The 23,376-nt window shown below is 36.7% G+C and overlaps 1 protein-coding gene and 1 pseudogene across 1 annotated transcript in view; one reads left to right on the top strand and one right to left on the bottom strand.

The window, feature by feature from the left end:
• Window positions 1-23,376, top strand: part of WDPCP (WD repeat containing planar cell polarity effector) — a 353,246-nt gene that overhangs the window by 66,357 nt on the left and 263,513 nt on the right. The gene's annotated exons all lie outside the window — the stretch shown is intronic.
• Window positions 5,955-6,785, bottom strand: LOC109490029 (annotated as a pseudogene).

Below are 23,376 nucleotides of genomic sequence, written 5' to 3'. Positions count from 1 at the left end.
AAGTGAAAAGAGGGGCTTTAGGTGTAAAAAAATTAGCAAGACTGCAATGAGATAACTTAGTTTTCTGTATAAGTGTAAATTTTGGGTTCACTGTCTTAGAAGAAAAGACAAATTTTTTTAAAAATTTAATAATTGCATATATTTGGGAAAAGTTTCACTTCTCATCAAATGCTATGTTTGCTAAAAATCTGTTTTCTTTAAATATTTTGGCAACAGATATTAAAACAATATTCTTTAACAGTTTTTTAAAGTTCTGGGAGACTTTTATTCAGGAATTGCAAAGAGGAAAATTGAGAAAAGCCTGAGAAATAGACACCAGCCCATAATTTTTTTTTTAAAGATTTTATTTATTTATTTGACAGAGATAGAGACAGCTAGCGAGAGAGGGAACACAAGCAGGGGGGAGTGGGAGAGGAAGAAGCAGGCTCATAGTGGAGGAGCCTGATGTGGGGCTCGATCCCATAACGCCGGGATCACGCCCTGAGCTGAAGGCAGACGCTTAACCGCTGTGCCACCCAGGGGCCCCCCCCCATAATTTTTTTTAAGACTTATTTGATAGAGAATGTGTGTGGGGAGGGGTAGAGGGAGAGGGAGAGAGAGAATCCTCAAGCAGACTTCCTGTTGAGCACAGAGCTAGATGACCTGAGATCATGACCTGAGATGAAATCAAGAGTTGGCTGTTTAACCAACTGAGCTGCTCAGATGCCCCAAGCCCATGAATTCTAATGACTAAGCCTATATGGTTTTGAAAATATACACTAACTGTAGAGTTATTTTACATCTCACCTCATATGATATCTCAGAAAAAAAAAGTGACTGATTTCCATGAATACATAATTTACTTTTCTTAAATGTTACTTCATTAGGAGCAATATGATTCTGACTCAGAACCATTGGACAGTGAAATTCTGTCAGGCTAGTTTCATCTTTTCTGCTAGTTTTACTACTTTAAAAACTGTAAACCCTTAATAAATGACAGAAATCTTGTTGGTTTGAAACATGTCAAAATAATACATGCTTTAAAAATATTTTCCTTGAATGAGACATGAATGAATGCTTTTGAAGGAGGTGTTGACACTAGTGATTTTGATGATTGATATTAAGCTATAAAGAAAATACACAGGATGTTGTATATTTAAAAGCAGACTTATGTCAGAAATATATGCTAAAATTGTTGGGGTATAGAAATCATCTTCATAGCTGGATAACCTTGCTTGTATGAATTTCTCTCCCTTTGAGTACCCAAAACAATTTGTCAGAAGTGAATTTTTAATTTTTAAGTGATGGTTTAAAGTATTTTAAGATGAAAAGCTCTAAACTCAAGTAGATTACAGTGAACTAATTCTACAGGATAGTCACATTTCTCAATGTTTCTTATTTTTCCACACTAGCATATTAGTGAATTGATTCTTATGTAGTAAATCAATTATTATTTTTAATTAATTATTTTATTTGAATATCATTGACACACAATATCATTAGTTTCTGGTACAACGTAGTAATTCCACAAGTTAATACTTTATGCTATCTATGTTCACAATAGTGTAGCTACCATTCGTCACCATACACTATTATAATGCATTGACTATATTCCTTAAGCTGATCCTTTTATGCCCATGACTTATTCATTCCATAACTGGAAACCTGTATCTCCACTCTCCTTCACTCATTTTGCCTATCCCTCCCACCCCCTTTCCCTCTTGCAACCATCAGTTCTCTGATTCTGTTTTTTGTTAGTTGTTTTAGATTCCACATATGAGTGAAATCATAAGTATTTGTCTTTTTCATCTGACTTATTTCACTTAGCATAATACTCCTGGGGTCTGTCTATGTTGTTGTAAATGGCACAATCTCATCTTTTTTATGGCTATGAAATATATATGTGTGTATGTATGTATATATGTATAATATTTATTTATCTATTTATTTATTTATTTATTTATTTATACACACACACACACACCCCTCCATCTTCCTTATTCATTTTCTATCGATGGATGCTTGGATTGCTTCCATATTTTGGCTTCAGTAAATAGTGCTACAATAAACATAGGGATACATGTATCCTTCCAAATTAGTATTTTTGGGGGTTTTTTTTGGGGGGGGGTAAATACCCAGTAGTGGAGTTATTGGATCATATAGTATTTCTCTTTTTAATTTTATGAGGAACCTCCATACTGTTTTCCACAGTGGCTGCACCAGTTTACATTCCCACTGACAGTGTGCGAGGGTTCCCTTTTCTCCACATCCTCATCAACATTTATTATTTTTTGTCTTTTTGATAAATGACATTCTGACAGGAGCTAGGTGATATTTTATTGTGGTTTTGATTTGCATCTTCCTAATGATTAGTGATGTTGAGCATCTTTTCATATATCGATTGGCCATCTATATGTCTTCTTTGGACAACTGTCTATTCAGGTCCTCTGCCCATTTTTTAATGATTATTTGGAGTTTTTTTTGGTGTTGACTGTAAGTTATTTATATATTTTGGATATAAACCCTTTATCAGATATGTCATTTGCAAATATCTTCTCCCATTCAGTAGGTTGCCTTTTTATTTTGTTGTTGGTTTCCTTCACTGTGTAAAAAAAGCTTTTTATTTTTATGCAGTCCCAATGGTTAATTTTTTACTTTTGTTTCCTTTGGCTTAGGAGACATGCCTAGAAAAATGTTACTACTGCTGATGTCAGAGACATTTCTGTCTGTGTTCTCCTCTAGGATTTTTATGGTTTCAGGTCTCATATTTAGGTCTTTAATCTACTTGAGTTTATTTTTATGTATGGTGTAAGAAAGTTGTCTAGTTTCTTTCTTTTGCATATACCTGTCCAGTTTTCCCAGTACCATTTGTTGAGGAGACTGTCTTTTTCCTGTTGTATATTGTCTTCTTAGTCATAGGTTAATTGGCCATAAAGTGTGAGTTTATTTCTGGGCTGCCTATTCTGTTCATGGAACTGTGTGTCTGTATTTGTGCCAGTACCATACTGTTTTGATTATTACAGCTTTGTAGTATATCCTGAAATTGGGATTAATACCTTCAGCTTTGTTCTTCTTTCTCAAAATTGGCTATTCAAGGTATTTTGTGGTTCCATACAAATTTTAGGATTATTCTAGTTCTGTGAAAAATGTTGTTGGTATTTTTTTTTAAGATTTTATTTATTTATTTGACAGAGACAGCCAGCGAGAGAGGGAACATAAGCAGGGGGAGTGGGAGAGGAAGAAGCAGGCTCCCAGTGGAGGAGCCTGATGTGGGGCTCAATCCCAGAAGGCTGGGATCACACCCTGAGCCAAAGGCAGACGCTTAACGACTGCGCCACCCAGGCGCCCCTGCTGTTGGTATTTTGATAGGGATTACATTGAATCTGTAGATTGCTTTGGGTAGTATAGACATTTTAACAATATTCGTTCTTCCAATTCATGAGCATGGAATATCTTTCCATTTGTTTGGGTCGTCTTCAGTTTCTTTCACCAGTGTTTTGTAGTTTTCAGAGTGCAGATCTTTCACCTCTTTGGTTAAGTTCTGAGGTATTTTTTTCCTTTTGGTGCAATTGTAAATGGGATTTTTTTCTTAATTTCATTTTCTGCTACTTTGTTATTAGTGTATAGCAAAGCTGTCAATTTCTGGGTATTAATTTTGTATCCTGAACTTTACTGAATTTATATGTTACTTCCAGTGGTTTTTTTGTGAAGTCTTTAGGATTTTCTATGTATAATATCATGTTATCTGCAAATAGTGATGGTTTAATTTCTTTCCCAATATGGATGCCTCTTAGTGTCAATTTTTATTTTTACATCTTGTTTGGGATTCTGTATATCTAATTTTGTAAGTTCACATGTTACTTTACATAGTATTGCTAACAACAATTTATAAATACTTGGTCATATATAATTGAGGGATTGATTATATTTGACTTGATTAAAGGCAGGAGTCTGGACTGTGTGACTCTTGGGGTTCGTTTCTTAGCATTTTGAGCCATCCTTTTGAATGCAGATCATATTCTTTGAAATTTAAGCCTTATTTGACCTTTGTGAAATGTTTTAAAATTCTTGGTTTTTTGAGCATAGTATATGGATTGCAGATTTATCATACTCAGATTTTGCCATTGGGGGACATACCTTCTTATTTAGTAGAGATAAGACATTCATTCATTCATTTGATAACAAATATTTATAAAACATCTACTATGTTCTATAAGAGTAATTAAGTTACCTATCAGGGCTCAAGTTGATTTCAGCCTTATGAGGGACACAAACCAGTAAATAGGTAATTAAAATCTAAGTATGTACGTTGATGAGTACCATGATTGGGGAACGTACAGGGTACCCTGAAAGTACATGTGGTGGAATTAGGTTTGGCCATCTAACCAAATCTTAGTGGAGCCTGGTGTTGGGAAAAGCCTCCTGGAGAAAGTTTTGGCTAACCTGAGGCATAACATGTATAAGGGTTAGCCTGGTGACATGTTAGAAGGGAAAGTCATGGGGATAGGTAAGTGCGTTTCACATGAGGTATGTACAGAGGCAAAGAGGAACTAGAGAACATGGCATGACTCATGGGACTCTAAGACTTCAGTATTCAGAGATGAAGCTGGAGGTGTGAGCAAGGAATATTTCGTGCACGGTCTTACGTATTATTGGAATTTCATCCTTGGTGCAATGGAAAGTCATTAAGGCTTTTCAGAGAAATGACATGATTCTTGTTGCTGTTTGGAATGATTTTGTTGGCAACAATATGGAGAATGGGTTGAAAGAAGTTAGATTAGAGACAACGGTACAAAGTGAGAACTTTCTGGGTAATTGGTTGAGATGTGTTTGAGTCACTATTTTGGTAGCAGTAGAGAGAGAAAGAACTAGATGAATTTATGAAATTTTAACTAGTAACAGCACCAGAGTTGATGATTGATAGGATGTGGAGTTTGTGGAAGAAATAAATAGTAGTAAAAGTGACACTTAAGTTTCTAACTTAGGTAATTAGATGGATAGCACTTCTGTTCAATGCGATTGGAATCATGGAAGGAGTCAGAAAAGGAAGAATATGAATTCAGTTTTATAAACAGTGAACTTCATGTTAATGTGGATGGAAGACGGCCAATAGAAGGTAGATACATAAACTAGCTGCTCAGGAGAGAAATGAGAGCTAGTGACTAAGTCATCAACATGTAGGTAGTAATTGGAGTAGATCAAGTGTTTTGCTGGGAGGATCTAAAGAGAAGAGATCTTGGAGGACTCTGAGTAGGACCCTGAGGAATCCAATATTTAAGAGATGGACAGAGGAAGAACCAGTGAAAAATACTAAGAAGCAGCAGCTAGAGAAAGGTAGGTTGAAAATGAAGATAGTGTGGGGCGCCTGGGTGGCACAGCGGTTAAGCCTCTGCCTTCGGCTCAGGGCGTGATCCTGGCGTTATGGGATCNAGATAGTGTGGGGCGCCTGGGTGGCATAGCGGTTAAGCCTCTGCCTTCGGCTCAGGGCGTGATCCTGGCGTTATGGGATCGAGCCCCACATCAGGCTCCTCCACTATGAGCCTGCTTCTTCCTCTCCCACTCCCCCTGCTTGTGTTCCCTCTCTCGCTAGCTGTCTCTATCTCTGTCAAATAAATAAATAAAAACCTTAAAAAAAAAATAAAGAAAATGAGTGTCGCTGAAACCAATAGTTGAAAGTGATTGAAAAGGTATCAGGCAGTTAGAGTAGTGTCACTGAAAACAGTAGTTGAAAGTGATTGAAAAGGTATCAGGCAGTTAGAGTAGAAATATAAGGGTAGAAAATGCACACTATATGGGAAATTCAGATGAAGTGCTGTGTGATTTCAGATGAAGGAAGGATTCTGTCTGGCTCAGGAACAGGAATGCTTCATGGAGGAGGCTGCATCTGAAAAGCACATTTAAAAAAATTTTTTTTAAATTTTTTTTGATGTCTGATCTTATTTATTTGTCACTCTTAGAAGATCTCATAGAAGATCTCATTTTTGACTGGACTCAGTCTTAGAGGTAGAAGCTGTCAGAGTGGACAGCCTCTGTCTCCTGGCAGTCTGTTCCTGGCCTTTCTTTTTCTTTGGCCTTCTTCATTCTCTTGGCCAAAAGTTTAGCATATTCCTCAGACTCTTCCTCATTTTTCTTAATGCACTGTTTCTTCAAAGCAATATGCCAACGTTTGTGTTGAAGGGCACGTGGAATAACAAGACAATGAATCCTGGGAGCTTTAGTTCTAGGTTTCTTACCTTCTTTGTTTAGGGGCTTTCCCACAACATACTGGCAGACGTCCTCTACTTTAGAGAGATTGAAAAGTTTGTGGATTCTGCTGGCTCTTTTGGGCCCCAGGTGACAAGGCATAGTAGTATCAGTGAGTCCAGGAATATCCTTCTCCCCTTTTTTTACAATGACCAAGTTGAGAACACTGAGATTGGTATCCACGATGCACCCCCATACAGATTTGCGCCTTCTCTCGCCAGGCCTCCTTGGTCTATAGCAGTAATGCCCCTTACTCAGCAGCGGGTGGACACGGCCATGTGTCAAGACACCTTGCTTCCTGGGGAAGCCTTGTCTGGCAGTGCTACCACTGATTCGGACCACGTAATCCTTCCAGCCTTCACCAGAGCATCAGCAGCAACTTCTGTGGCCATAGGCTTCTCATAAAAGCTATGAAGTTTGCGTTCATCATCCACTTCAATGAGTTTCTGGCAGCCAGTAGTTGGGAAAGAAATGTTCAGCTTCATCCTGAAGCAGCATACCACCTCCGAGCTGAAAAGCACATTTAAAGAAGCTACTGAATAGTGGGAAATACATTCCAGGGAAAGGGGCAACATATTAAAAGGTAGGAAAGTAGAAGCCTGTAGAAGTAACAAGTTGTATGTCAGCTAGGGACAGTTCTAGGGTTGTTGTTAGAGGTAGGACAAGAAAGATAGTAGCGGGAAATGATAATGAAGGCCGTGATTGACTTGCTAAAAGCTCTATGCTCTTGGCAATAGAAAATCATAGGATTTTAACTAGAGTGATTTCATTCCTTTTAAGGCTGAAGAACATTCCATTGTATGGATATATCACATCTTGTTTATCCATTCATCAGTAATATATTCTTCAGGATACATATATAGGTAGTAATCTATTTTGAAAAAGGAAAGTAACCTAAAATTCAGGGTGCACATACACAAAAATAAACTCCAAATGGATGAAAGACCTCGATGTGAGACAGGAATCCATCAAAATTCTAGAGGAGAACATAGGCAACAACTTCTATGACATCGGCCAGAGCAACCTTTTTCACGACACATCTCCAAAGGCAAGAGAAATAAAAGATAAAATGAACTTATGGGACTTTATCAGGATAAAGAGCTTCTGCACAGCCAAGGAAACAGTCAAAAAAACTAAGAGACAGCCCACGGAATGGGAGAATATATTTGCAAAGGACACCACAGATAAAGGACTGGTATCCAAGATCTACAAAGAACTTCTCAAACTCAATACACGAGAAACAAATAAACAAATCATAAAATGGGCAGAAGATATGAACAGACACTTTTCCAATGAAGACATACAAATGGCTAACAGACACATGAAAAAATGTTCAAAATCATTAGCCATCAGGGAAATTCAAATCAAAACCACACTGAGATACCACCTTACGCCAGTTAGAATGGCAAAGATAGACAAGGCAAGAAACAACAATTGTTGGAGAGGATGTGGAGAAAGGGGATCCCTCCTACATTGTTGGTGGGAATGCAAGTTGGTACAGCCACTCTGGAAAACAGTGTGGAGGTCCCTTAAAAAGTTAAAAATTGAACTACCCTATGACCCAGCCATTGCACTACTGGGTGTTTACCCCAAAGATACAGACGTAGTAAAGAGAAGGGCCATATGCACCCCAATGTTCATAGCTGCATTGTCCACAATAGCCAAATCATGGAAGGAGCCGAGATGCCCTTCAACAGATGACTGGATTAAGAAGCTGTGGTCCATATATACAATGGAATATTACTCAGCTATCAGAAAGAACGAATTCTCAACATTTGCTGCAACATGGACGGCACTGGAGGAGATAATGCTAAGTGAAATAAGTCAAGCAGAGAAAGACAATTATCATATGATTTCTCTCATCTATGGAACATAAGAACTAGGATGATCGGTAGGGGAAGAAAGGGATAAAGAAAAGGGGGGTAATCAGAAGGGGGAATGAAACATGAGAGACTATGGACTATGAGAAACAAACTGAAGACTTCAGAGGGGAGGGGGTGGGGGAATGGGATAGACTGGTGATGGGTAGTAAGGAGGGCACGTATTGCATGGTGCACTGGGTGTTATACGCAACTAATGAAGCATCGAACTTTACATCGGAATCCGGGGATGTACTGTATGGTGATTAACATAATATAATAAAAAAAATCATTAAAAAAAATAAAATAAAATTCAGGGTGCAAGTCACCTCTGGAGGAGGGGATTGGAGGGATGTGACTTGGGAGGGGACACAAGCATTTTATGGTACTGGTAGTGTTCGATTTCTTAAACTGAATGGTGGGTGGGTACAGGATATTCATTTCATTCATTAAATAGTACTTATATGTTTTATACTTTAGGATGTATAATGTATTTCACAATCAAAAAAAATGAAGTGATCTTGCCTTTAGTGTTATTTTCAGTATCTTATAAATAGAAGAATGATATGATAAGATTCATTGTTTGATAAGATTAATCTATCAGTGGGTTAGGTTGGGGCAAAGAGAGGTTCTTTGGAGAGATTATTGAAATAGTCCAGAAAAGGAGTACAGGGCCAGAACCAAATCAAACTATAGCACTGGAGAGGATAGGAAATTAATATAAATTGGGGGAAAAAAATCAACAGTATTTGTGAACTGGTGGAAGGGACAGGGTAAAGTGGAGGTCTTCGTTTCCAGTTTGCTTTCTTTCCTTTTACTCAGAGTGACTTTATCTAAAATCACTCATACTGAGCCTCCCCCTATTCTCTTTGTCTTACTCAACAGAGGACCTCTCTTCATTCTTCATTAGGAAAAAATTAGTCTCCCAACACCTGAAAACATCTTAATCTTTATCCTTCTTTTGTTCCTAATTATCTCAGAAATAAGTAAATTTCTTTTCATGGCTAACACTTCAGCTTTGATTTTTATCCTCTTCTCTCGACTTCTGAGATTTTGTGTCATGGCTATGTCTTCTCAAATCTTTATTTATCAAATATTTATTGAATATTTATATGATATAGTGTGAGATGTTACAAAGCAGCTTTATGTAGCACTTCTGCTAGTCGAGGTACTCAAATAAGTAAGCAAAGAAATAATCTTAGTGTATGGTGACTAACATATCATAATTTAAAAGAAAAGAAATAATCTTAGTGTAGGATAAGCTCAGTAAAGTTAAAATAAAAAAGAATGATGTGACAGAAACTGGGATGGTGTTATTTTATGTGGTGACCGTTGGAGAAGACTTTTGGGAAGAAGTGACATATGCACAGAGAATTATGAGAAGAATCAGATTTCCACATAAAAGAAGAGCACAAAAAGTCATAGGAATAAGATTGATATTTTTTGAGAAACAAAAAGCCCATGTTTCTGGATTGTAGTGAATAAGGAGGACAGTGGTAAATGATAGATTTGGAGAGGTAGGTCCTGACAAGAGGTTTGAATTTTATTCTGTCTATAACCTTTGTTACTCCACTCTATCTTTCTTTTAAATTCATAGATATTCTAGAGGCCTTTTCCTTTTCTAAATCACCTTTTGAATAGGTGCCACTACTTCCCTTTCTTTTCCAAATTCTTTTAAGAATTAAAAGATAAATTCTCAACACTATTGGAAGACGTGAAATGGTGCCATCAGAAATTGGGAGGGAGGGCCTGGGTGGCATAGCAGTTAAGCATCTGCCTTCAGCTCAGGGCATGATCCCGGCGTTATGGGATCGAGCCCCACATCAAGTTCCTCTGCTATGAGCCTGCTTCTTCCTCTCCCACTCCCCCTGCTTGTGTTCCCTCTCTCGCTGGCTGTCTCTCTCTGTCAAATAAATAAATGAAAATCTTAAGGAAAAAAAAAAAGAAATTGGGAGGAATTCCTGAGAGGCCGAAAGCAGAAGGCTGGAAAATGACAGCCCAGAATGGCACAGAAAACAACTGTGCATGAAAGGAAACTGTTAAAACTTTCAAGTTCTTGCTAGTAGAGGTAATTATTTAAAGGTATGTGCCTTAAATAGGAAGACGGTATTTCTCCTTGCCCAGTTCTTTCTCCTCAAATGTCACATACACATGCATTCTCCATTCTTTCCTCTCTCCCTCTCTCTCTCTCTCTGACACACACACACACACACACACACACACACACACACGTGGTAGCAGGCCGCAGTGGCATTGGTCCGTTTCTGAAATCCAAAATCCATGTGTAAGGTAAACTACCTATTTGGGAAAGATTTCCAGTGTGGCTGTAGGGATCTGTGAGAAAAGAGTACAACGTGAAGTAACTTGGGAGGACTTACCTGTGTTACACATGTGGATGGGAGGAAAAATGAAAGATAGTCCTGCCCAGGGGGGAAATATGTTAGAGTACTCCACAACCAGAGTAAAACTCCTCTGTTTTTGTCACTTGGGGCCTCCTCAGCTTGCCTCTATAGGCTAGCCTACACATCTTAATGTGACTATGGCCACTTATATACCAGCAGTGAGTCTTCTGTAAAGGAAAAGAGACTGGATGGGCAAAATATCTACATGGCTATAGAGAAAACCTGGGCCAGCTGTGTATACTCATCAACTTAGATTTTTGTTTATAAATGTGAATGGATAGCTAGGGATCATCAGACACTTAAGAAAACCAATAGCAGGAAAAAGAAGAGCCAAGATGAACAAACCACTGATTTGGATGAAACATTGATTTCAAAGAGCAGAACATATAAAATATATCCTCATCACTAATTTTTGAGAGATTCCAGAAGATAATGGAACAAGAATAGACCATGATTCAAAAGAAGCAATGAGAAAAAGATCTTTGAAATTAAACATATGTTTTAAAATTAAAAAAAAATATAGGGGTGTCTGGCTGGTTCAGTCGGTTGAGCATGCAACTTGATCTCAGGGTTGTGAGTTTGAGCCCCACATTGGGTGTGGAGCCTACTTAAAATTTTAAAAATAATGATATAAAAAGCTATAAATATATACCATTGGCCCTTGAACAGCATGGGGGCTAGGAGTCTGAGTATAACTTTTGACTCCCCCAAAACTTAATTACTAATAGCCTGTTGTTGACTGGAAGCCTTACTGATAACATAAACAGTCAATTAACACATATTTTGTATGTTTTATATATTATATACTATATTCTTTTAATAAGGTAGAGAAAAGAAAATATATAAAGAAAATCATAAGGAAAAGAAAATATATTTGCTTATTGAAAAACTTCTGGTATAATTGGGCCTGTGCAGTTCAAACGTGTTGTTCAAGAGTAGGTCTTTCTGTATATCAGAAGAGCAAAACAATGTAATAGATCTAAGTACAGTCTGAAATAGTAATCTGGAAGATAAAATCAAAGAAATATTCTCAGAGTTAAAAAGACAAAATCTGGGAGAGAAGTTAAGTCATGGAAGGTCAATCCAGGCAATGCAATATAATTAGAAATTGAGAAATAAAGGCTGGTCCCCCATATGTAACCATTTGGCCTTAGAGAACTGTTGGTATTAATGGTTGGGATGGGCCTCTGGACCTTGCTTCAGTCAGAGCATCTCTACTTTTACAAGTTTTATATGTTAGAGTTAGTGTAATATTTAATTGAAGGAAAAAGGGGTCTACCAGGAAAAAAAAAGTTTGAAAATTAGTGACATTTGGGATAAAGTTCAGATTTGCTGCATTTTATCCAAGGGTCTTTACAGTTTTACCCCAACTTGTCTTTCTAGGGGGAGTGAAGGAAGATTACATAGAAGAGGTAGGGGCCAAATCACATAGGGGTATGTAAGCCAATGTAAGGACTTTAAGACCTATGCAATGAGAAGTTTTTGAAGAGCTTCAGACAAACAGATAAAATGGTCTGATTTGTATATTTAAAAATATTTTAAGTTATATTAACTATTATTACATATTGTATACTATATATTAAAAATCTGAAAATATTTTTTAATGTTTTTTTATTATATTATGTTAGTCACCATACATTACATCCCCGTTTCTGATGTAAAGTTTGATGATTCATTAAAAAATGAAAATATTTTTATATTTCTATGGGAAATGGATTATGATGGCTTAAAAGTTGATATGGGAGGCCAGTCAGAGGCATGAAATGCTCTAGGCAAGATAAGATGGTGTTCTAAACTGGAGAGGTAATTGGGATAGAAAGAAGTAGCAAGATTAGGATATATTTTAGGGGCGGCTGGGTGGCTCAGTCATTAAGCATCTGCCTTCGGCTCAGGTCATGATCCCAGGGTCCTGGGATCAAGCCCTACATCGGGCTCCCTGCACAGTGGGAAGCCTGCTTTTCCCTGTCCCATTGCCCCTGCTTGTGTTCCCTCTCTCATTGTGTCTCTCTCTGTCAAATAAATAAAAATGTTAAAAAAAAAAAAAAGATTAGGGTATACTTTAGAAGGAGCTGATCCAAGGGGCGCCTGGGTGGCACAGTCAGTTAAGCCTCTGATTCTTGGTTTTTGGCTCAGGTCATGATCTCCAGGTTGTCAGATTGAGCCCCGTGTCAGGCTCTGTGTGGAGCGCAGAGTCTGCTTGAGATTCTCTCTCTCCCTCTCCCCCTTCTGCTCGTGCTCTCTCTTTCTCTCTCAAATAAATAATAAAATAAATCTTAAAAAAAAAAAAAAAAGAAGCTGAGCCAAGAAGGGAAAAGAACATGAGGGTGGTGACTAATATTGAGAAAGACTTGAAAGGGTGGGGTTTTGTTTTTCTTTTTTTCCTTTCTTCTTCTTTTCCTTTCTCCCTCTTCTGTCTCCTTTTCCCGCCACCCCCCTTTCAGTAAAACAGTGGGTATTTCTTTGTAGTCATAATGTACCCATTTTGTTTGGAAAGGGAAAGGAGTTGGTGGTAAGACTGGAAAGTTTGCCCACATTCAAAAGGAATTGCTCATATGTTTAATAAAAGAATATCAGAATTAAAAAAAATAAACATTTGTTATCCTCATAGTTTGTGTGTATGAGATATTTGAGAGTGGCTTAAATGGGCAGTTCTGGTTCAGGATCTCTCAAGAGTTTGAAGTGATTTGATGGCTGGCCCAGAGCTGGTGGATCTAAGTCCCAGGAGGCTCAAGCATGTGGTTGGCAAGGGGTTGATGGTTGTTGCCAGGGGGCCAGCTCTTCCTCCCCCAAAGTAGTCTTCTTCATGGGCTGTTTGAATGTTTTCACAGCATGGTTCTGGCTACACCTTCTCCCTCTGGCCTAGGGGTGCAGGCATCTGCAGAGGAAGGTTCTGAGCCTCATGGACAGCTGTAGCAGCTGGAACATGGGGCAGAGCAGTCAGAACTTTTTTAAAAAAATGGTTTTAAATACCCTACAATGAAAGAAGCATGTACTGACAAAATGATGGATTTTGGGATTAGTCAAATTTGTGTTTAAAATATAGCTCATCACCTTTCTACTTTATCAAATAGGAAACCACTACCTCGTGTGGTTGTTATTAAGGTCTAAATGAGAAAATGCATATAAAGCACTTACCACACAGTAGGCACTCTCTAATTAGCTGAGAAGAAAACTTTCTTCTTGATCAAACATAAAATGAGTAACTTTAAAACCTTAGAGAGTTTTCAAACTTGTTGAGGTTTAAAAACAAGTAAATGCGTTTTCTAAAGCAAATCGCACATATTTCCTTATTGGCATAATCAGTGATTTATATATAGGAGGTTAACAATACCCAGCACAAATTCAATTTTCAATAATTGACCATTGCTTTATGAGAGTATTAAACCTTTTATTGAGTATCTTTAATTTAAAGCACTTTTTGGGTATGCCACATATTGAATAATTTTTAACAAAGTCATACCATAGAACTGATGTTTGAAATAATTCAATCATGTCAAACATCAATTTAATGAATTAGGTACTTGATGTAAGTGTACATTGGAATGTTTATGGAAGGGATTGCAGAGTTAAACCAGTGTTCATGCTAAATCCAGCATGCATTCATGTATTGAGCTATACATTTAAAAAATATTTTGTAATTAAAATATGTGTATCACCAATTTTTCTTTGTTAGAAAATAACTGACATATAATATTTAGTACTGAAAAAATAGCAAGCCCTGCTATGAATACCTAGACACCTTCTCATTGGCTGGCACCATCTGTGACAAATTCTGAACTGTACTGTTTACAGACAAACAGCTGCAGCCTGAGTTGGCACCAAAACGAAGTATTGACGCTGTGCTCTTTGCAGCCCTGGCCCTGTCTAATTCCTCTGGAAAGGAAGAGATGGGAGAAGAGGTTGCAAATGCAGGAGTGATGAGAATAATTGATAGTTTATGTCACTTCTCTCTTTAAAAAATAAACCCTCCTTCTGTCTTAAAACTCCTTTAGCTACCACCCTGTCTTGCCATCCACAGTCATGGCTTCAACCACATAATTGGCTTTTAAACCCATATTTTTATTCTAGAACTCACTCTTGAGCTCCATATCTGCAGTTGGGTGTTTATCTACCTAATGCTTTAAGTTAGCTTGACACTCTACAGAATATTCATCTTCTAAATAATAAATGCGAACTGTGGGCAGCTCAGCAGTTGTGCACCTATTTTTAAATGCCAGATGACATCATGGAATGTTGCAAAGTCAAGGTGGTGAATTATCCCAGAAAAATCCTAGTTGTATTTCTAATAGAAAATATTCTTTCATGGATAGTGCCTGTTGAAGTAGTAGGATTAGCTGCTATTGCAATGGTTAAACAGACCATTGATTGAAAGAGAATACAAGATGCCCACCAAGACATTAAAGGCATTAGCACAGGAGTGAGTGAAGCACCAGGGATGAAGTGTTTACTGCTATTTCCATCTGCATATGTGTTCTGAATAAATTTGGGAGGAGGTGGGAAACTTTTTCTTTAAATCAAAATGGCACACATACATGGTATAGAAAGAGTTCTGCAAGGCTCATCACTAACAGTGAACGGCATTTGCACTTCTCAGTACTCTCCACAGGCAGCCACTTCCAATTCTTTAGTTATTTCTTCTGGTGTTTACCTCTATGTTTGTAAACAGCACGCATTACTTATTTCTTCATTTTGGAAATTTTAGTTTTTAACTTTTTTTTTTTTTAAAGATTTTATTTATTTATTCAGCAGAGATAGAGACAGCCAGAGAGAGAGGGAACACAAGCAGGGGGAGTGGGAGAGGAAGAAGCAGGCTCATAGTGGAGGAACCTGATGTGGGGCTTGATCCCACAACGCCGGGATCATGCCCTGAGCTGAAGGCAGACGCTTAACCGCTGTGCCACCCAGGCGCCCCTAGTTTTTAACGTATTAACTTCTTACTTTGGAAGAGAACTTAGCCCCCACCTTAGCACTTACCCCTCCCATACACACTTCTCTCCCTTCCAGCACAGATACACCATAGTTTTTGGTTAATCCAAATTGCATGTCTACAGGATTCTAACTGTATATAATCAAACTTTAACAATGTAACATACTAAGATTACATTTCTCGTATAATTTTTTTTTGTTTTCTCTGCCTTACTTTTCAAAGTTGCTTATTTTTTATAGACCTATTATTTCCTCATCCCCAACTTCCCCAGCAGAGGTGTAAAATCTTCTTTCAGTAAATTTGCATGGATCAGGTAATCTGCTACTTTCAATTTTATTTTTTCTCAGCAATATTCTTCTTGGAGTTTGCTATCATCCTTCAGTCTGCCTGAGATACAATTATCCTTGTATGATTTCCCTTTATTGCTGTTCTGGAAATCCTTTTCCTTGTTTTTGTGTTGGATCCTTTATTTCCTGGATCTCATATTGTCCTCTTTCTTGGTTTATTGTATCCTTTGATGGGACACATTCTCCAGTAATTTCCCATAGAAAAATGCACAATAATTAATTTTTGATACTTTACCTCTTTGAACATGTTTATTCTGATCTCACACTGAAGTGACAGTTTGGCTACATATAGAATTATAGGTAGGAAATAATTTTCCTTCAGAAACCGAAAGCAGTACTCCTTTGTCTTCTAGCTTCCTGTGTTGCTGTTGAGAAGTCTGATGCCTTGATACTTTTTAAGCCTTTTTTTGTCATTTTTTTTCCTTCTCTGGAAACTTAGGATTTTTGTTTATCTCCAATGTTTTGAGATTTCATAATGATGTGCCTAGGGGTGAGTCTTTTGCAAGTTATTGTGTTGGGTACTTGGCAATTTCTTTCAACCTAGAAGCTCATGTACTTCAGTTCTAGGAAATTTTCTTGTATTATTTCTTTGGTAATTTCTTCCCTTCCTTCCAATGCCTCTGTTTTCTTCCTTAGTTATATTTGTAATTTAGGATTAATCTGACTGATTCTCCTAATTCCTTTTCTCTCTCTGTCTCTCTGCATGTGTGTGTGCACTCACTCATGTGTGTGTAAGTATCATTTCTTTTTTCTTTCTTGGAGATAAACTCAACATTATTTTCCAAGTTTTCTTTTGAATTATTTATTTTGGCTCTCATATTTTTATTTCCAAGAGTTTATTTCATCCATCTTTTCAGAGTAGCTCTCCTACTTTTAGTAATGTTTTGTTTCTTTTTTTTTTTTTTAAGATTTTATTTATTTATTTGACACACAGAGAGAGACAGCCAGCAAGAGAGGGAACACAAGCAGGGGGAGTGGGAGAGGGAGAAGCAGGCTTATAGCAGAGGAGCCTGATGTGGGGCTCGATCCCATAATGCCGGGATCACGCCCTGAGCCGAAGGCAGACGCTTAACCGCTGTGTCACCCAGGCGCCCCAGTAATGTTTTGTTTCTTAAGTAGTTGCTCTGATACAACCTTTCAAGAGTCAGTTTACAGTTTTCTTCTGTGGTAGGGAGGGATTGCCCAGCTGTGCCGGCAGAGAAAAGCACCTTGAAGTCTAAGTATTATTTACACAAAATTTCAAACCAATCTCTTGTTTTCAATCCTAAGCACAGGCATTCCTTCAAAAGTATTTGGTGCCTCCAGTTTCTGAGCCTTTCTAGAGTTCCAGTGCATGAACTTTTTGGCTCTCAGCCATCTACCTTCCATATGTATTTGGCTTTCCACTTTTTTGAATCTATTGTCAGTTACCTTTTGTCCATCAGCTTTTTATTCTCCAAAATTTTGTTGATAGCTGTTTTGTTGTCTTGCCTTAAGTTTTCTTTTTATTTTATTGTCATTTTAGTGTGGGTTTGGAAGGGAGTGAAGGTAACTATATGTGCTCAATCCCCTATCTTTATGGGGGGATCCTCTATGCAGGATTTTTGTGTGTGTTGCCAGCTTGCTTGGAGCTGGTTGTGCTACCAAAAGAAACCAGTCAAGCATGAATATATACCATGTTTCCTTGATTCTAATTTATCATTGATTATAAAGTGCTGTTGATTTAATATCAAATTATGATAAAAAAGCAACACTATGCTAAATGGATACATTGATTATAAGATAAATAAATTTCAGAAACCATCATATGTGAATCATACAGTAGATTCATATGACCCAGTCATATGCTAGGTATTCATTTTCTCTAAAAGAGGCCTCAGGTTCTGAAAATGGATTTATAATTTCAATTTTTGTGGCTGGGATTGTGTTAGATTATTAGAATTAATAATTTCTCTGTACTTTCTTCCTTGGATATGGTTCTATTTTTATTTTCCATACTCTGATGTGACTGTATTCATCATTTTTCTCTTACCATTACCCCACTCCCCACTAAGTTATAGCCTCCTCAAGTGCAAGTTCTTGGGGGGGTTTCACAATGCCTGGCCCAATTTGGCACTTGGTAGTTGCTCTGCAAATGTAGGTTGAACCAAACTAAAATAATTCGAAGATGAAATGATACCCAGTGAAATGCTAAAATAATCAGAGTATATTTTCCTTTTCTATCATTGCAATCAGGCTCTATTTTACAGATATTGAATATTCAGGAAAAGGAAACTGACATTTATTGAACCATTATCATTTGCCACATATTTTCAAATACATTATCCTATTTACTCAGTAAAATAGGGTCCAGTCTGAAAAGCATGGGAAATATTTTTGATGAATCCATGATTTGTTTGGGCTTTAGGGTAAAACATGATCATAATCTAGAATCTTCCTTGTTTTATTCTACTGACTTTTAAATATTAGTTAATAATTTTCTACTCATTAGGGAATTATTAACATTTTAAGCCATGATGATATATGCCTGTGTTAAATATATTAAGGTGAAATTGATCCCTTCTCAGGGGAACTTGGTGGTTATTCACATACTTCATTTCAATAAGAGAAGACCGTTCTTTCTTAAGTACCTACTTTAGTTTTCCATTCAGCCACTGAAATAAAATATTAAAAGTAATATTTAATGATAATGCTGTGACAGACCATTAATAAAGGTGAAATAACCTTTAGGGAAAATAACCAATCAGGGAAGAAAGAGTGTGAAGGAAGATCCAATCACAATATAAAAGGATTCACTGAAGAATTCTTATAAACTGGGAGCTTTTAGGACGTGTTTACATTTCATTAAGAACTTGTCATAGAGATTGAGGGGCTGAGAACTTAATGAGAGCCACTACCAAATATGAATAGTAAAAATAGAAATAAGCCTTCTGATATAATGCAGTAACTTCTGATATAATGCATAAAGACCTTAATGTATTTAACATTCAGCTGTAAAACATTAATAATTCATGTTGGAGTTTGTTTTTCCATTATCTGTGAAGTTTGTTAAGTAAATACTGTGAAGACTGTTTAGTGCCTAAGAAATACCAGTTTTAATCAGATGTTTTAGATATATCAGTTTACTTAGAAACTATTGATATCCTAATTAAAAATAATCCTTAAATAGTCATTTAAGTAACTTCCTCCAAGGGCTTTCTACGCAAAATAAATTAAATTTGGCCAGAAAATAGGTTTCATCTGTATCTTTCACCATGGATTAATTATACAAGTCTAAACTGACACCTGTCTCAGGTGCTTAAGCAGAAGCTTAACTAAAAGGCTCTGTTTAGCATAGCATTTAGGCAGAGGGAGGTAGAGTAGAAAGAGCACTGCACAGATAATCTGTGGACAGAAATTCTAGCCCTAACTGTTTCTGTAACAAGCTGACTGAACTTGTACAAATTATTTTACCTCCCTAGACTCCGTTTTCATATCTGTAAATTAAGAGATTTAGTCTATCAGAATTGATTTGAGTTGGGGGAGGGGAGGCAAATGGACTCCTTGGAGAAACTGCTGTTCCCTTCCCAGAAAAATACTTTTATGCACATGCACACCATACATATGCAGGCAAATACGTGCACAATTTAGTACATAACTTCAGAGGGTTACTGTGAGGATTAAATGAAATAATGACTATAAAGTGCATTAGTAGGTATTTAAAAATTGTTATACCCCCTTTACTTCCCCACATTGGGAGGGTTCTTTAGCTTTTAAGTTTTGATAAAAGCCACAGAAAAAGGTTTTTCTAGTCTCTTTTGGGGGAAAAAAGATTTTAAAGTATACAGCTATCAAATTGCATGAGATATTCCACTTTTTATAAGAAGCCATTTCTGTCAACAGTTACTAGGGTTTGTTTTTTAGAGGAGGGGGTAGCAATCTGTCATCAAAGTGTTGACAAGTGAAATCTGACAAGGTTGAGGTGGTATAGCTGGAGGCCACTTCAGATTTTTTCACTGTCTTTTCTGTTTGAAGAGAAAGGATCTCTATTTTTTTTCATTCTTGCTCACTTTGCAACAGTCTTTGATTTATATGCTTTTTAAAACAGTAAATCTAAATTGACAAATTATTTCGGCAGTTAGCATTGGTTTAGATAAGAGCATTTCAGTGTTCTCTTGTCTTCAACTCAACTCTTCAGAAATTATTGCTGAAATTCAGTTTATTCTTTCCTCAAAGTCCCATTTCTTTCTATCCAAGTGTAGCATAAAACTATATTTATGGAATTATAATCTCGAATTAATTATCATGATTACATTGTCAACATTTGTATTTTTCTTGCCTTTTTATTGTGATTCAAATAAATCCTAAATAGAAGAATTAAGTCCATATTTTTGTAGATAAGAAAGGTGGGTACGTATGTCAGAGGTGGTGGTAGGCAAAGATTATTTTATTGTTGTTATTATTATTTGTTTATGCAAGCATACTTTTTGTTCCCCCTAAAATGCCTGGTATAAGCTATTGCAGTTATTTTGCAAGGTTATAGAAAAAATGTACTTCAACTAGATACAAGTCTCTTTGGAATAATGGAAATTGTGTGCAGCAAAAATTCAAAATGAACATCAGCAAACAAGATGTTTGTATTAATAGGAACCTAGAAATGGCTGTGCAAAGGTTAACACTGATCTTTAAATATTAGTGAAATTTAATTTGTTGCATGTAATGAGTAGAAAGAAAAGGAAACAGGTCACAATAAAGAAGCCATTGATAAATTATCTAAATGTTAAAACTGCTTACAATATGGAAAATGTTAAATTGACAAAATCTATTTAAATGAATTAAACAATTTAAATAATGCGCTAGGGAAATATTTTCCAAATTTAAGTAGAACAGGAGATTTATAAAGATTTTTTGCCACAATTTATTTTGGGAAAGTGAAGGGACTCCTACTTTTCTTTCTAGGCATAGAATTTCCTTTAACCTCTTTTAGTAAGAATGATGCACAGTTTTTCCTGGAACATAAGAATCTGTTGCCTTTTGGTACATCTAGAAATAGCATCATCCAACCAATTGTGAGCAGCTGTGAAGAACCACCTCTGGCCAAGGCATTTTGCACAGCACGAGCTGAGTGGTGTTCCAAAAGCTTTCTGTTAGGTTATGCCCAATTTTTGAAACAACATGAATTCTATATTCTCTTATTTTCTTCATATAAAGTTGGTGAAAAAATTTTAAAAAGGGCTAACTATGTCCAATTTATATAACGAAGGATTAATATTATTAATACACAAAGGGATAAAGAACTCAATAGAAAGATGGACAAAGATAGGAACAATTAGTTTATAGAAGAAACAGAATTGCTTAAAAGTACATGAAAAGGAGTTTGAGCTCTTTAATAAATGGAAAAATGAAACTGAAAACTACAGGAATCCAATTTTCACCTAGCAGATTGGCAAAAATGTAAAACTTTAATAATTCTCCGTGTTATTGAGGATATAGGGAAAAAGATAGTCATGTTATTAGTAGAAATCTAAGTTGGCACAGTCATCTTGGAGGCCAATTTGGCATTACCTATCAAAATGTAAGGTGTGCATGTATGTTTTCAAGGTATTATTTATAAGGCAAAAAGGAGAAACAGAGTGTACATTAAGTAAGTGGTTAAGTAAATTATCACTATCCAGTGGAACATCTTGCAGCTATTAAAAAAAAGTGAAGTAGATCTGTGTATGCTGACAGAGGATATCCATGCTATTGGTGTTCAGTGAAAAAAGCAAATTAGGTATGTATAGTAAAATCTTGTCTTTACAAAAACACAAATCGAGTAATTATTGGTGTGGACATACTGCAAGTACATCAAGAAAATCTGGAAGGCCACATGCTATGCTGTGCAGTGGCTCTCTTCAGAATGGAAAGGGCAGCTGGGAGGAGAACATAATCCTTTTAACGTCAAATATTTCCATATTTGCATTTTTTAAATCAATAAGCATGCATTACCATTGTAATTGTAAAACCCAAGAAAAAAAACAAAAGACCAGACAGTGTCCGATGGATTTAAAAGTTTCTCTCTTCATTTTTTTGTACACTTTCAGGTTGTATAGGTTGTTTTGGAAATAAAGACATCATAGACCATGTTTTTATTTTTTTTATTTTTTATTTATTTTTAAATTTTTTTATTTTATTTTATTTTTTTAGGATATGAAAGGGGAATTTATTTTTGTCTCTCAGAACAGGGTTGGCATTATTTATTAATAATTTTTATTATTGTTTCAGTTGCACTTCTCTACATATTTATATTTTAATACCATTGGTGACTTTCCATAGTTTGAAGCAACCATTCATTTACAAAGAGTCTCAAACTATAATTTAAATTCTATATGTCCTGCTGGTTTCTGACAACATTAAGGAACAAATATCCTATTTTTCACTTGCCAACTCTTTTTTTTAAATAATTTTTATTTTGTTTTTATTAGTCACCATATAGTACATCCCCAGTTTTTGATGCAATGTTCCATGATTCATTATTTGTGTATAACACCCGGTGCACCATGCAATACATGCCCTCCTTAATACCTATCACCAGCCTATCCCAGTCCCCCACCCCCTACCCTCTGAAGCCCTCAGTTTGTTTCCCAGAGTCCACAGTCTTTCATGGTTCATTCCCCCTTCTGCTTACCCCCCCTTCATTCTTCCCTTCCTTCTCCTACCGATCTTCCTATTTCTTATGTTCCATAATTGAGTGAAACCATATGATAACTGTCTTTCTCTACTTGACTTATTTCACTTAGCATAATCTCCTCCAGTCCCGTCCATGTTGCTGCAAATGTTGTGTAATCATTCTTTCTGGTGGCTGAGTAATATTCCATTGTATATATGGACCACATCTTCTTCTTTTTTATTATATTATGTTAGTCACCATACAGTACATCCCTGGTTTTTGATGTAAAGTTCTATGATTCATTAGTTGCGTATAACACCCAGTGCACCATGCAATACGTGCCCTCCTTACTACCCATCACCAGCCTATCCCATTCCCCCACCCCCCTCCCCTCCGAAGCCCTCAGTTTGTTTCTGAGTCCATAGTCTCTCATGGTTTGTTCCCCCTTCTGTTTACCCCCCACTTCATTCTTCCCTTCCTTCTCCTACTGATCTTCCTGTTTCTTATGTTCCATAAATGAGTGAAACCTTATGATAATTGTGTTTCTCTGCTTGACTTATTTCACTTAGCATAATCTCCTCCAGTCCCGTCCATGTTGCTGCAAATGTTGGGTAATCGTTTTTTCTGATGGCTGAGTAATATTCCATTGTATATATGGACCACATCTTCTTAATCCAGTCATCTGTTGAAGGGCATCTTGGCTCCTTCCACAATTTAGCTATTGTGGACAATGCTGCTATGAACATTGGGGTGCATATGGCCCTTCTCTTCACTACGTCTGTATCTTTGAGGTAAATACCCATTAGTGCAATTGCTGGATCATAGGGTAGTTCAATTTTTAACTTTTTAAGGGACCTCCACACTGTTTTCCAAAGTGGCTGTACCAACTTGCATACCCACCAACAGTGTAAGAGGGATCCCCTTTCTCCACGCCCTCTTCAACATTTGTTGTTTCCTGCCTTGTCAATTTTTTAGACCATGTTTTTAACACACTGCTTTGTGCTTTTCTATT

Source organism: Ailuropoda melanoleuca, chromosome 4, assembly GCF_002007445.2.
Source record: "Ailuropoda melanoleuca isolate Jingjing chromosome 4, ASM200744v2, whole genome shotgun sequence".
Lineage (NCBI taxonomy): Eukaryota > Metazoa > Chordata > Mammalia > Carnivora > Ursidae > Ailuropoda > Ailuropoda melanoleuca.
This window is presented reverse-complemented; position numbering and strand designations above follow the sequence as displayed.